Source organism: Heterodontus francisci, chromosome 34, assembly GCF_036365525.1.
Source record: "Heterodontus francisci isolate sHetFra1 chromosome 34, sHetFra1.hap1, whole genome shotgun sequence".
In the NCBI taxonomy this organism is placed as follows: domain Eukaryota; kingdom Metazoa; phylum Chordata; class Chondrichthyes; order Heterodontiformes; family Heterodontidae; genus Heterodontus; species Heterodontus francisci.
In genome coordinates, this window is record NC_090404.1 from 6995059 (window position 1) to 7010075 (window position 15017).

At 40.8% G+C, this 15017-nt stretch overlaps 1 pseudogene; it reads left to right on the forward strand.

The window, feature by feature from the left end:
• The first annotated feature begins 4705 nt into the window (after positions 1-4705).
• On the forward strand, positions 4706-14536 carry LOC137348555 (Ig heavy chain C region-like; annotated as a pseudogene).
• Positions 14537-15017: the final 481 nt, after the last annotated feature.

Below are 15017 nucleotides of genomic sequence, written 5' to 3' on the forward strand. Positions count from 1 at the left end.
AGATTGGAAAAAATCAATGAATTTAGGTACATCTAATGTTTGGGAAACACGATGAAGGACACAAATATTGAGAAATATCATTTGTTTTGAATATGCAACTCGGTTGACAGCACCCCCTCCCCCCAACCCCACCATAAAATAGGGAAATACCTATTAATTCAGAAATGTCTCTCTGTCTATCTGTTTCTGTTAGTTAGCGCAGAGACAGTTTGTTACTCCTGATAATGGGGAATTGAGGGGGTATGGGAATTGTGCACAAACCTGATTAATAATGCTCGATTCTGGGACACAAACTCTTATACTAGGGGGAGGGGTCAATCGGGAATCGATCAACTCAGTGCCATTCCCCTAAAAAACGTCACAAATTGCACCTCGATATTAATAATTCATTTTGCACGGCCTTGGAACATTCGAAAAGAGTGTCAAAGTATAAAATCAGAGCACAAATGCGTGTGGAGAAGTGATTACAGAATATTGACATACTGGCATGTTATTGGAGGCTTTATCTCCGGCAGCAGTTTCCTCCAACACCAAAGAAGTCTAAGACAGAAGTGCAACCAGTTGTGAAGCAGGATTCTGCATTAACCTCATGCTATAGAGCACTGGCCTTATAATCATGGTCAATATTGTGATTGGAATCACCATATTCAGCAACGTCGCAGACGCAGCTCTGTCCAGCTGATGCACCATGTCCACTCTAACCATATGTATCCATCTGCTCATGTTTCTTATGGTCTTTGTGATTGACAAGGGAGTCAAGTGTTAACGGAGGCAAACAGGAAAGTGGAGTTGAGGTCACAATCAGATCAGCCATGAACTTATTGAATGGAAGAGCAGGCTGGAGGCGCCGAATGGCCTAAGCCTGCCCCTATTCCTTATGCTGTTATCACATCAAACTGAGCACATCTCACTGAAGTACTGAATTCACACGTGCAATTCGTGAAGAATTCATTCAGTACATGAATGGACTGAATGGAGAGCCTCTGGGAAGTGTGTTTAAAGGAGTTGGGGACGTTTGAATTTGTGACCACGATGTGTAATACCCACAGGATATATTTCACTGTAGCAATGATGTACAATGAATATAAGGCGGTAAATAAAGTTACAATTTATGCTCCTTCTATGTGGGACTGTGCTAGTCTCCTGTGTGGCGTTTGGAAAGTCTCCCTGTGATTGCGTGTGTTTTCGCCGGGTGCTCTGGTTTCCTCCCACAGCCAAAGACTTGCAGGTTGATAGGTAAATTGGCCATTATAACTTGCCCCTAGTATACTACCTCGTGCAGGTGCTAGGGAAGGTGGGGATGTGGGAGGGTAATGGGATTAAAGGATTAGTATAAATGGGTGGTTGATGGTCGGCGTGGACTCGGTGGGCCGAAGGGCCTGTTTCAGTGCTATATCTCGAAATACATTTTTCAAAAATTCATGTAGGGCAGTGGAAAAATGTATCTACTCGTTTGCTACATGTCTGCTGTGGTTGAAGTAATTCGGGTGAGTGCTTTGTTGTTCGTGAAAGGACCACATGTTCAGAAATATTGCAATAGTCCTTTCTCAACCCAGTCATAGTATCCCTCTGAGACGAAAATTCGCCATCAGCAGAGAAGGAACATCTGCACCACAGGGATACCTAAGGTTTCTCTTTGCGAATTCAGCTCGTTAATTCCGGATAACCTAGGAATTCAAAATGATCTAGAAAATCAGGAAGGACTGAAGGCGTCAGACTGATACAAATGACATAAAGGGGCCGGTTCAGGTTAGGAATAATAGATCAGAAAGATGAGACAGCATCTTCCAGGCCCATCTCTCCATCCATCCATTCATTCTCCCATCTATGAATCCATCCATCAATCAATCTGTTCATCGGTCCTTTAAACAAAACGTTCAGACCTCCAACTATCCATGCATTCCAGCATCGCTGCATCTGTCCCTCTATCCGTGCAAGTCAGTATATTTATCTATTTCAGAAGGCATCCTCTCTCTGATGCCCTCTCTGTCTGTATACGTGTTTGTCTGTCTATCTATCTATCTGCATATCTGTTGCAATGTTATGATGTGCTGACAGATCCTCCAGTGCACTGTTGCAACTGACAGGGTGTCTAGAGTTTGGATGTATTTCATTTCCTGAGAGATGGCAACAGTTCACAGAGTTTAACAACTGATAAAAAATTGACTGCAGTATTGTTGCTGGGTAGATTTGTTTATGAATTGGCCTCATTCACAATGTTAACAGTTTGAAGTTGGCTTGCAGCCAAGCGGTCAGTAATGAGGAAACGGATCTTTGATTTAATGCACAGAATATCCAGATGCTTCCTGTAAATAATATTGGGTATTCGAGGCTCCCTGACAGTAGTTAGCTGGGTTGCTGCCAAATACTGTGTGGAGCAGATTAGCGTGAATAGAATGGACAAAAATGGAATTTAAACATTTAAACATTAACTTAATCAGCAGCGCTCTTTAAAAAAATGCATTTTACATGATATCACATCTAAAGAATGATCTTAGGTAAATGCAGTGCTCACATCACGATATAATGGGAGCTCAACATAATAAATTGACCCAAATGTCAATTAAATATGATTCTAGATAATTAAGAACATTTATTTCGTACTGCATGAAGTCCTAGAGAGAGATTTTAATAACCCCACATTGATATAAGTGGGACTAGCATAATAAATAAATAGATAGAATTGCCTTGAATCCGCTGCATTTCCTTGACTTTTCTCACAGAGGTGCGAATACATTCAAACTAAAGACTCCTTTATTACTGATAACAGCTGCATAACGTACAGTTTACTTTCTGATGATTTCGATTGTCAAACTAGCCTTCTCGTAGCCAGGCAACTATTGGATAGAGAAATGCCCTGTTTGTGATCCGTTTCCACAGTAAATATTCTTGTGATATTCTGTAGCATAGCGTTGAGTCTTGATAACTGCGTTTCGGATACAAAAATATGTTGCACAGTCTGTCGCTCTTACAGTTATCTGCAATGATTTGGGTGCAGGGGGATAGATTTGCTGATCGACCTATCGGTTCTGATTCACTAGTTCCTGTTTTTCAAAAGCTGATCTGAATTTTACATGTCACTCCTTCATTATCAGGCAAGTCAACTTATTTTACAGGTAATTTTCAAATGGCTGGCTTAGGGTCATAGAATCAAAAGCAATTCTAGAAATACACAGAGAGAGAGAAAGACTTGTGTAATGTGAAGTGTTTCTATTCACTGTGGTCTTTTGTAGTGTAACTGCAGTCATTCACGCTGCAAATCGAATCACTTCTCTAATATCCCGCATTTTCTGCATAAAATTATTTAAAAAGAAAACATTATCGGGGATACTTTATTGCTATAGATCGAAGGGTTGGATAGCAAGAGACAGAGCAACGAGCAGTCACTTTTGACGCCATTAATATAATTCAATCTGAAGCTTTGACATCCTTAGTGTAGTCTTGACGAAATAAAAGGGTTTAATTCACAGGCCACAATGCAATTATTTATTACTGAACGCATTCTCAACTGCAATATTTCCATTTAGTAACAAGTAACAGTTTGCATTCAAACCATACAGCCAAATACCTATCCCAAGAAAGAGATAAAACGTTCACATTTAATAATAACCCAGTCTAATGATATGAATCCATTCTTTTGGTGATGTGAAAAGTGGGACGTGGATACAGTCAAGGCCTCGGTCAGGGAATCGATAGGCGGCGCCTGGAACCTCGCCCCCTTCTGCCGGGTATTTAAATGCCATTCACTATCACTGCAATACAACAGTCCTGGAGCCAGTTTGCTCAGTGAGTTCTTGGCAGAACCATTTTCACCGAATTGCCAGAAGGATGAGCTCGGCGATTTCTCTCAGTCTGTTACTGGTTTTCTTATCCCGTGAGTAAGTTTTATTGTCCGTTTCTCTCACTGTTACTGTCTCAGTGTTAGTCTCTCTCTGGAATGTTACAGAGTCAGGAATTCTTTCACCAGGATTAATCCTCAGGGTTTTTGATATTTTTTACAGGTGTCCATTCGGATGTCGTGTTGACTCAGCCAGAGGCAGAGACCGGGAAACCTGGAGGCTCCCTGAGACTGACCTGTAAAACTAGTGGATTCAATCTTGGCAACACCCGGATGTACTGGATATGACAGGTTCCCGGGCAGGGGCTGGAGTGGTTGGTTCACTACGATGCTTCATCCAGCAATAGTTACGCCCCAGAGATTAAGGATCGATTTACTGCGTCCAAAGACACTTCAAATAATATCTTCGCTTTGGCCATGAAGAACCTGAAGACCGAAGGCACCGCCATCTATTACTGTGCAAGAAACATTACTACATTGGGTACACTGAGTGGCACAGCAGTTACTGTCAATACAAAAACTCCCTCAGCGCTAATTGAAGAGTCTGGGTCAGTGCTTGCTTTTACAATCCAACTATACATACAGTGAATTTCTATTTGTGTCCAGCACTGTCCTACTAGACGGTTTATTATGGATAAACTGATGAATTATTCATTCATCAGTTGGTGATTTCAATAATTGCTGATATGTTGCTGAGTGAAATATAAAACATCAGGATAATGTACCAACAGTGAAAAGAATCATTAGCGCAGTTAGAATTTACAATTTTAATCTGGGATGTGGATGTTTAAAATAATGAGGGCTTTATCTCCATTCTGTGCAGAGCCAGTTATTGTGTCACCCTGCCCAGGGAATGTAACACTGTGACACCATGGACTACTGGGGACAAGGGACCATGGTGACGGTGACTGCAGGTAAGGAGAAAGCTCTAAAAAAAAGCTCTCATTCAGTAACTGTTTTGTTTGTGTTTTATTTTATATTTCTGTCTATTTTAATGATGCATTGGTTCACTGAAATGTGGATTCGGTGGATTCTGTATTGAGATCTGTTGCAATGTTTTCTGTGATTCTGCTGCAAAGGGATGAAAGATTTTAATGGCTTCTCCAAATCGGTGTTGTTGAGGGTTTCAGTTCCTGATTGATGTGATTTGGTGTACATTTGCTGATGTGACTGTGTGTTTGGGCGACTTTAAATATCTAGTTGCTGTTAAACCTTATGACGTTTCTACATTGTTTAATCTCGATGACATCTAGCTGCTGCAGGTTTTCCGAACGAACACAAACAATAAGTTTGAAATATGTTTCAAATAAGTTTATAGGCTGAAAGTTTTAGAGGTCAAAAATAGCCTTACTATATTTTCATCTTTTACTGTTTGTGGTAATTTAAAAATTTTCATCTATCAATCTACTGCTCACGAATGCTCATATGTGACACAATACATTTTGATGTAATTAAGTACTGCATAAATCACAAGTTTGCTGCTTTAGTCAGATTTACATGAATATAACCTCATTTATTATAATGCAGTGATATGAGCCAATATCAATTAAAATGCTATAGCATCAATATTAATTTATGAAACATGTTCTTTGTACCAGTAATTCTGCTGCCATTGTTTTATATATCTCGTAATTCAGCGGCAGGCGGACTCGGCGGATTCTGCATTGAGATTTTTTTTTTTGCAGTTTTGTATTTGATTCTGCTGCAAGTGTTTGTGGAATTAAGCTGCTTCTCCATGAAAAGTACTGAGGCGGGATTCAGCCCCTCAGTGATGTGAGTTGGGTTTTACCTGCTGAGGAGAGTGTGTGTCTGTGTTCCAAAGGAAAATTTGTGAAGCTGGCGTTTCTGCTTTGTGACATTGAGCGGCTGTCGGATTTCTAATCGAATGGAGACATTTTACCTGTTCAAAACGAAAGGCAATTTTGTCAGGAAAACTGCCAGGTTTCAGAAATGAAAAAAAAACGCTTTAAGATTTTTCAAGGCATTTTTTAACTTTAATAACAGGTTTATCTATTAAACCATGGTTTGCGACGCTCTTTCAGTACGTGAAATGTTATTGCAAATACAAACTGCATACGCAGCAAGTTTGCAGATTGGAGAGTGAAATGAATGCAATTCAAATAATTATAATGCGACAATATCTCCACATATAAACCAAATATGCTTTAATATTAACATCGATTCATTATTCATTAAACTACTTTTACAATTCTGGCGTGCCACGCACATAATTACCATGACCAGAGCATTTTATGGGCTGGAGACAATTTTTAATTTATGCTTGAAATGATTGCAATAAGAGTGTACTTATTCCAGTGCTCTGTTCAGTTTGATGAGCGGTTTAGAATTAATTGTTATATTCCTGATTAAAACAGAGGAATGGCAGCTTGTATTTACTCATAACTTAAATAGGAGTTGTAAATTGCAGTGTGTCTGTGCAATATATCTGTCTGGTTATTACATTCTTTGCGTGCAGCCCAAACTATGTTCTTCCTTAAATGTCATTTGTTGTTGCATAGCGCGATAATTATCACTGATCTAATATTAACCATTTTCCTGAGACAAGAAGTCGCTGGCAGTCAACGAATTGTTCACATGATTTTATTTAAATTGAAGAAACTTGCAGACTGCATCAGGCTAGAGCCAAACAAATAACACGTTGATGTTCAAGCAGATTCAATTAATTACACAAGGTTAATGTTATTTTTGAATTCAATAACAGCATCTTGTCTCTTACAGCTGTCCGGCTCACAGGATAGAATTATAGGCAAAGGATAGTGTATACATGACAGTTATGCCTAATTGTTATTAAATATTAAATTGGTCAACAAAATCTCGGCTACATTTGAACATTAAATTTCAAATGTCGCAGATGATCTGAAGAATTGTTTTCGTCTATTTTACAGTGATCGTTTTGGAGCTTCCTTCAACAAAAAAGCACAATATATTTAACAATTAATGTACAGGTATTGTCTGAACCACGGGAGTAAAATATAAAAACATTGTGTCATTAAATAGTGGCAGCACCGTCACTGATCGCAAACTGCCCAGATGTTTTTGATTTTTTTCTCATATGGTTAAGATTTATGACAATATTTAAACACGAGAGTCCTGCTTTCACAAACAGGCGATATTACAGCCCATGGACAGTTAGTGAGATGTGACCCTGGACAGGCTTGAAACTATTTAAAATATTCCACTCTTAAATCCATCGTGTGAAATACACGCTGAGAATTGACGGAGTTTATGATATATCAACACATTCAGATACGTGTGCAGTTGCAAGGTTGTAGATAGAAAGCAGGGCGGGACTAAATTTATTGTTCATTTTAAATTATGGAACTATGATTCGAATTAAGTAAAAGTAATATATTTGTCTGAATAGTTTCATCTATTAATATGAAGTTTATTATTTAATATTGATTAAGGGTCATAATAATTTAATTAAAACCCCAATATTTCACAAGGTGCCAGGCAGAAACTGGTCTTGAATTAATATTAACTCATGTTTACAAACATAGTATTAAATCAGCTAACATGAAAATTAACCAAGAATATAATAATGCTGATTCATTAAACATAAATGACCTCCCACAATTGAATAGCATAATTGCCAAGAATCCAATGAGTGCAAAATCTCAAGGGCCGGAGAGAATTGTGAATTACATCTGAAAGTAATTTAGAGAACAATACATTTCTTACTTAGCTGTTCTCGGCTCGATAAGGTGTCACCACAGATTTTAATGAATTAACTTTGTGCATTGCTTCAAATCTTTTTGGTAACATTTAATTCTGAAATTGTATCAAACCAGTGGATAATCGGTTTGCAAGTTAAACGTCTCTTGATTTTCTAAATTCTTTCTCTGTCACTGAGTTCCTGTTGCAGACATCAAATTTCCCTGAATGTGAATTGTTTTGATGCACTCATTATAAGGGAAACTATATCTCACATATTTTCAAGATTGCAAACAGACAGCGAGAGACAGTTGAAGGTTGAAGGGAGCTTTTGAAATGAATATCAGTTTAATCTCAAAGAGTTTACAGACTTGGACTGATCACAATTTGATAATTGATAAATTAGACTCAAACAACTTAATTGAAATTGACAGACTGAACAGATCTGTCTGCTGAGAGCCTGATTCTTGCACCGTTTATGCCTATTCTGTTTCTGTGCACCTGCTCACTGTGTCAGGACGAGGCGTCCTCCCTGCAGGTTGGAAACAGTCTCGTTCGTTCTCTTGCATTTTAAGGAATGCAACTTGATCCATTTATTTCAGAAACTTGCACCTGTCAGAAACCTGAAATTCTGACTTTAAGTTTGACAAGGCGCCTCAGCAATGAGATCAGTATTCCAGTCTGTGACAATCAGTAATAACTGTTCAGAGACACGACAGACGGACTGTGAAAGGACATTTGGTCAGTTGGTAATCTGTAATGCACCTCCCTTGCGTGAGTTTGATTTGGCAATGTAGAGGAAGATTTGCTGTATATTTAATCCATGTTATAGCTGTCCTGGGATGATGAGATAGTGTAGAGGGAGCTTTATTTTATATTAAACCTGTCCTGTACCTGACCCAGAGTGACAGTGCAGTATGGAGGTGGCTTTCCACGGAATAAAGCACTTGCGATGTCTGACCTTACAGCTCATGATAGGGCCATATAGAGGGATCTTTGCAGCTTAACTGTCCTGAAACCTGACCTGAGAATGTTTTACGCACAGTGTTTAAGGAATCTCAACCTGCATCGAACTAATAAACTGTGAGTTCTCGACCCAGATATTTGAAAATAAATTGTTCCATTGCCCAGATTAAACAACGCACATTAATTGATTCTAACATTTATTCAAACCTAAATTTTAATGAATTAATAATTTTTAAACATGTTAAGTGTCTGATAATTATTGAATGAGATTGGTCTGATTTTTAGCGCACTTTCAGAACAAACAGTTTCAGGAAGTGACAGCAACGCTCCAGAGAGCAGCGCCTGTTCTGATCTGATGGGAAGCTGGAAGTTCTTTTGGCGATTTAAATGGAGAAAAGTCGAGACTCCAGCTCCAAATAACCATCATGATAATCTCTTGTTTAAACCAGTATTTCGTTCAAGTATGTTCAAAAGCGAATAGGCAGTGATAAACTCTGGTGAGATGTAGTTACTGTACTGGGTCACAGCAGAGGGTACAAAGCCGCTGAAGTAAGATTTTGTGAAACTTTTGAAGCGATACAGTTAGCCTGCAATCAATGTCAATCACAATAAGATTTAAGTCTCTGACAGTATCTGATTGACTCATTTGTATTAAATCCCTCAGATCCTCTTATTTTAAAAATCCTCTTTCATTGTAACAAGCAGTAAAATATATGTCACAGAGATATTCAAAATTATGAAGCCTTTCCTCCCATTAAATTGATAAGAACTAATTCTACTGAGTCGGGTAGAATCATAGAATCTTCTCGCACGTAATGTGACCATTCAGCCTGTCATACCTGTGTTCACTCTCAAAGAGCTCTTCAATTTAATCTTACAAGCCAGCTTTTTCGTCATAACCATGCAAGTTAGACTGCTTCGAGGATATGTCCGGTTGCCTTGTGCACTCCAGATGCACTTGCAGGGAGCCTGCACGGACACGATGGGTCGAATGGCCTCGTTTTGTGCTGTAGCCATTCTATGGTTCTAAGAAAAACAGCCTCTGTCTAGAAAGATACCTCCTTCTGCAGCCACTACCCTGCCCACTGCCCACACTCCATTTGGTTTTGCCAATTATTTATTTTTGTTACTGACCCACTTGCCAGAGAAAACAATTTCTCCTTATCTGCTATATCAAAACATCCCATAATTTTGAATGCACTTATTAGATAACCACTGAAGGAGAACAATTCGGCTTGTATAATCGCTGGTGTAGGTGTTTTGAATAATGAATGTTTTTTACAGAAATTCAGAAACCAATTTCCCCAGCTCAGTGAGTTGGTCTGTAGAGGGCACTGATTTAAAATCAGCGTCAAATGAATGAAGGAAGAGGGTGTGAATCTACGTTTCTACACAGGGGGTTGTTAGGATCTGGGATGTCCTATCAGAAAGAGAGTTTTAAACAGGATCCAAAATAGCCAGATAAAATGGCACTTTTGAAAAGAAGATTAGGAATTGGAAGGTGAGCAGGATCGCTGGAGTGATCTTTCACAGGCTTGATGGACAGAATGGCCTCCTTCTCTGCATCATTTCTGTTATTTTATAATCCTGGGTCATGAACAGCCTAAAGATGCTCTATTGTCACTGCAGGTTTTCATGGGAAAATCATGGATTTACTTTGCCTGGTAGTGTAGTTTCATGTCTTAAGCTAATTTTATAAGCACGCATTGCAATGGCACTTTTTAAGAGTAGTCGCTATTTTGTGGGGGCGGGGGAGGGTGCTTGGGGTGGGGAGGGGGTGGAAGGGTGAGGGAACCCAGCAGTCAATTTTCAGAGAGCACATTTTCAAAAACTACAATTAACAAATACCTAGTGTTTTATTTTTGGACAAAGTCCTGTATGGATAGAAATGCATACTGTCTGAAATAGCGAAGAAACTCCTCTTTCAGTTTATGCCAATGAAAGGTACTTTATTGAGATGATTTCAAAAGGCTTTTACTTTAGTATTGTGACAGGTCCTGAAAGAGAGGTGTTATCCTGACCAGGCAACCGGCATGTGATGATCACCAAATGACGAACTGATGGAAGCTCAAAGGATTTAATGGGAAAATATTGGACTCTAGATGGTGTCAAATTCCGAGATGTCTGGTTATTTAATAATCATGAATCACAGAGTCCAACTTCTTCAATCTGCCATTCTTTCCCAGCGACACCGTCTCCCCCAACCCTTTACGGCCTATGCTCCTGTGCACAAGCCAACACCGGTGGCTCCGTGGCCTACGGCTGTTTGGCGATGGACTACATCCCCCAAATCACCAGCGTTTCCTGAAAGAAAGATAAAGAGCCGATCACCACTGGATTGAAGATTTACCCATCAGTGCTGAACAAGAAGGGAACCTACACCTTGAGCAGCCAGTTAACAATCACCGAGTCAGAGGTGGGAAGCCGCAAAATCTACTTCGAGATTCGATGCAGAGAGTCGCTTTGGATCAAGGAAATTCCAGGTTAGTGTTGTGGAAACTGTGGAAAAACATAAAAGCTATAGTGATCTTGTGTAGAGCTTTGGCTTTACGACATTTAGGGTATTGTGCACTGTTCTGATGCCAGGAAACTCCAGTTAGTATCTGCGTGACAACAAATAACCTGTTAAAATAAAAGAACAGTTTGGATAAGTTATTAATGTCTTCGATAAATATCTAACATGTTTTTCTTCAAGATTGCAAAGGTGACATCGTCCATCCAACTGTTATCCTCACCCAGAGTTCCAGCGAAGAAATCACAAGCAGCAGATTTGCAACTGTCTTGTGTTCAATCATCGATTTCCAGCCAGAGTCAATAACCGTGAGTTGGTTGAAGGATGGACAACCCACGGATTCGGGCTTCGCCACCTCTCCCGCCTGTGAAGTGAACGGGAACTTCTCGGCGACCAGTCGGCTGACAGTCCCGGCTGTGGGATGGTTCACCAACACGGTCTATACCTGCCACGTCTCCCATCAAGAGGTCACCCAAAGCCGAAACATCACCGGATCTCAGGGTAAGAGACACAAACCGAGAAAACTCCAGATCATTCTGTTCTCTGATGAATAACAAATTGAACAATTTATTGGAGTTAGTACAAAGCACTGAATATTTTTCCAATTCGCCATCGTGCCTCATTCCGCTGTGAGTGCTGAATTAGAATTGCTCACGGTTCAACATGTCATCACATCACCAAAGAATGGCTCCCTCTGCTTTGATGTCAAATAGTGAGTCAGGTGGCCTTGCTTTCAGTTTTATCGTGATTTGACCGATCATATTCAGAGCGGCAATAGGTGTCTGGAACTCTTTACTGTTCACAACCTCGGGATCAAGTGCCAGAAAGAGCATCTTCCCTATTTAGAAAACTGTGTTCAATTCAGGACTCATGAGCTCAGGAAGGATATATTGTCATTGGGAGTGATGCAACACAAATTGAGTAGAATGATAGCGGGGCTGAACGGGTTAAATAAGAGGACAGGTTTCATTGACCAAACTGGTATTCCTTTGTGTACAGAAGATTAAAGGGTGATCTACTTGAGGTGTTTAAGATGTTTACTGGAGTTGATGGAGTCGAAGGCATAAACTTCAAATTAGACTAAGGTCATTCAAGGATGATATCAGGAAAGTTATTCACACAGTGGGTAGCGGAAATCTGGAATTCTCTTCCTCAACTCGCTCTTGAAGTATGTCATCAATTCAAAATTTTCATGTCGAGATTGACAGTTTAAAGTTCGGCAAGGGTATTTTTATTTAGAGATACAGCACTGCAACAGGCCCTTCGGCACACCATGTCTGCGCCAACCAACAATCACCCTATTTATACTAACCCGTCATTCCCTACCACCTACCTACACTAGGCGCAATTTACAATGGCCAGTTTACTTATCACCTGCAAGTTTTTGGCTGTGGGAGGAAATCGGAGCACCAACACATTCACAGGGAGAGCTGCCAAACTCCGCAAAGGTAGTGTCGAACCCAGAATCGAACCCACGTCGTTGGGACTGTGAGGCTGCGGAGCTAACCACGGTGCTATCGGTGGACGGTTTTAAGGTACAGATCAGCCAGTGTCCACTTGGATGGCTGAGCAGGCTCAAGGGCCAAATGGCCTGTTCTTTTTCTTCTGTTTCTATTACTGCCCTCTAGTCACATGGTCTTCTGACTCCAGACTGACATATGAGGAGTTCTCACTCATGACATACATCAGAAAACTGCCTTTCACCGTTATTGCTAATTATTCCCCACCTCAAAAAGATTCCACAGAATTGCACTTTCCCGGCTTTTGCCCCTCCTCTGATTGGTTGCTGCATATTTTCATCCTCCCAAATATCGTGAGAAGGCGCTGGAAAATTAACGTTCTTCCCTGTTGGGTCTAAAATCCGGAATTCCATTTGACACTCGTTTTGAGCCAGTATGAATTCTATGTCTAGCTCGTGTCCTTGGGTGACAGGTGCATTATATTCAGCGGAGATGTGATCGGGTGCAAGGATCAATGGACGGGCAGAAATATGAACATGCGAGCTTACGAGTTAGCAGTAGTAAGCCACTCGGCCCTTCTAGCCTGCTCCACCAGGGATTTCGGGAAGAACTTTATTCAGTGCGGACGCAATTTCTCACTCAATTATTCGATTTTTAGGCCGGGTAATTGCTTCAAAGCCCATTGCAGGCTTCTTAGGGTGCAAGTACGCAGTATATGTTATAGAATCTCCCGGAAGCTTTTTCCGGTTGTTGTCCTTCCAATAAAGGGTAATATGTAAGTTACAGCTTGAGGTTGATATCTCGAAATTGATTTATTTTCCTAGAGGCTGTATACAGGTGTCTGATTCTGAAGATGAATCTTTGATTTATTTCCATTTCTGTTTTACAGTTCCTTGCTCCTGCAATGATCCAGTAATTAAAGTACTGCCGCCATCAATAGAACAGGTCTTACTGGAGGCGACGGTGACGTTGACCTGCGTCGTGTCTCATGCTCCTTATGGCATCAACGTGTCCTGGACACAAGAAGGGAAGCCTTTGATATCTGAGATTGCCGTCCAACCATGAGAGGATCCCGACAGCGTGATCAGCAGCGTAAACATCTCGGCACAATCCTGGCTGAGTGGGGCTGTGTTCAACTGCGTGGTGAGCCATCAGGATCTGCCTACACCTCTCAGAGATTCTATCCGCAAGGAAGAAGGTGAGCGGTGAGATTGAAGCAATAAGTGAGAGGTTGCCCCTATTTCTTGTGATTGTGAAAGGGAAAATTCTTCTTAACAAGTGCTCCAATGAACAACCCCAATAATTTAATTGTAATTCCACGAACGGAGTCCTCTGGAATCAGAGGTGATGCATCTCAGGGGAAGTTAAATAGCAGATGAGAGAGAAATGATAGAAGGAGGAGAAGGAGTATTGTGTGCAGCATAAGAAATTGTACAGGCTAGCTGCGCAGAGGGGTCTTTTCCTGTGCTGTAAATTCTATGCAATTCCCCAGTGTAATAGCTTCGGTTCTCAGCGAGAAGGATTTGCTCCAGAGTGGAAAACAGGACAGGCCCCAGTGGGGAAAAGGAAAACCGTTAAAATCCAGCACAAAGCACTATTCCTATCACATCTAACCACCAGTTTTATTCTCTCTGGAATTCTCCAGTTTATTGACATTTATTTTAATTTTTCTGCAGATAAAGATCTGCAGGACCCTTCCGTGTCTGTCCTCCTGCCCCCGGCAGACGAAGTCTCCACTCAGAGATTCCTCTCCCTCACCTGCTCAGTGAGAGGTTTCTCCCCCAAGGAGATCTTCGTCAAGTGGACCGTCAATGACAAGTCGGTGAATCCCGGCCACTACAAAAACACCGAGGTGATGGCGGAGAACGACAATAGCTCCTTCTTCATCTACAGCCTGTTATCCATTGCAGCGGAGGAGTGGGCCAGCGGCGCTTCTTACTCCTGTGTGGTGGGACATGAAGCGATCCCATTGAAGATCATCAACAGAACAGTTAATAAATCCAGCGGTAAACCGAGTTTTGTGAACATTTCCCTTGCACTGTTGGACACTGTCAATTCATGTCAATGAGAATCTCTCGATTGCATTTCAATCTTAAATACCTGTTCTTCCAATCGCGATTTAAATACACAACCGCTTAGTTATTTTTGCTTGCCACATTTGCTAAGTGTAGGTCAATTCATCTAAAGTAGGATATTTGCAGATCTCGGGCTCAAGTCTTTTAGAACCAGTGCTCCCAGATACACCACAGGTTGGCTGCAGAGCAAAGCTAATTCATTAGAGGATTCCGTTGAGTTACTTCGGCAACGTTTCCCCTGCTGGGGGAGGTCTGAATTTTTCCCTTCTCTAACAAACAAACGCAGGCATTTAGATCACAGTATCTCTGTTTCCCGTGTTGTCAGCCCCTTGAGAATTGGTGTCAGTTTTAAATTACAGCATAAGAAGCACTGGGAACTGAAGGGAGGGGCACACACCAACACCAAGTATACCAAAATCTCCCATCAGAAAGAGGGAAAAAGGCGATTTATTAACTCACTGTATCCCTACTTTCTCAACATAAAGAAAGGA